Source organism: Branchiostoma floridae, chromosome 19 (assembly GCF_000003815.2).
Source record: "Branchiostoma floridae strain S238N-H82 chromosome 19, Bfl_VNyyK, whole genome shotgun sequence".
Classification (NCBI taxonomy): domain Eukaryota; kingdom Metazoa; phylum Chordata; class Leptocardii; order Amphioxiformes; family Branchiostomatidae; genus Branchiostoma; species Branchiostoma floridae.
The window spans coordinates 5,431,552-5,432,434 of NC_049997.1; the positions used below are offsets into that span (position 1 = coordinate 5,431,552).

General features: G+C 43.5%; 2 protein-coding genes across 2 annotated transcripts in view; both read right to left on the minus strand.

Annotated features, from left to right (window-relative positions):
• The window catches only part of LOC118406302, a 72,959-nt gene extending 72,213 nt beyond the window's left edge, over positions 1-746 (minus strand). Inside the window, exon 1 of the mRNA XM_035806235.1 lies at positions 616-746. The gene's annotated coding sequence lies outside the window, so the exon portion shown is untranslated. The remainder of the gene's footprint in view (positions 1-615) is intronic.
• Positions 1-883, minus strand: part of LOC118407112 — a 13,675-nt gene that overhangs the window by 7,756 nt on the left and 5,036 nt on the right. The window lies entirely within an intron of this gene.

Consider the following 883-nt stretch of genomic DNA (forward strand, 5'->3'; position numbering starts at 1 on the left):
TTCTTCGTGCAAGGGAAGGGAATCTATTGCGTTGCCCCCTTGGCGGTTCTTGCAAACTGTTCCTAGTCAACAGAAAATTCAGATATTCATCTGGTTTTGGAATAATCGACGCGACTGATTACAGATTAAGATAGCTTCGCTAGGCGAATTTCGTGCCTGTTTAGTTTACCCGCCCTCTTTTCTTACCGGATTGGAAAGTGTAATTTTTCACCAGCTTCTTTCATTGATAATTATTTTCTAAGTGTGATTGATGCATCCTCCTACGCAGAGACATCCAACAGCCAAACCGCCTGTCTAGATGAACCCTGCTCTTTTAACCGTGACTCTTAGTTCCTGTGGACGTCCCCCCCAAAACCAGCTGTCAGCCAATCAGAGGATAGGCTTTCCGTTTTCAAAAGCCGGGTCTCCCATATATAAGGGTAAGCTCATTAATATTTATAATCAGGGCGGTCAGGAACTAAAGGTGACGGTTGAAAGAGCAGGGCACATCCAGACAGGCGGTTTGGCTGTTGGATGTCCCTGCGTAGGAGGATGGATTGATCCAGTTGTTGATTTAGCTGCCAATATTGACAAACACACACCTTGCGTACTTCATAAACGTGGGTTTATTGATACCTTGCTTTGCTCGTCCGTCTGGAGGGCTGTCACTGAGCTGGCTTCCATGTCGCCTTTTGCTTTTCTTCTTTCTATCTGTAATCCATGAAAGATGATAAGCATAATAGGATATAGTTCCTATTCGAGTTCCGCTACGTTCTCCAATTTTATTGGCTATCACAATTAATCATGGATCAACAATGTCTATCATAGAAATATTTCACTGTTCTTCAATATGCAATAAAACTACCCTGGCCGCGTGACTTCGAGTAAAAGTGACATACGTCGT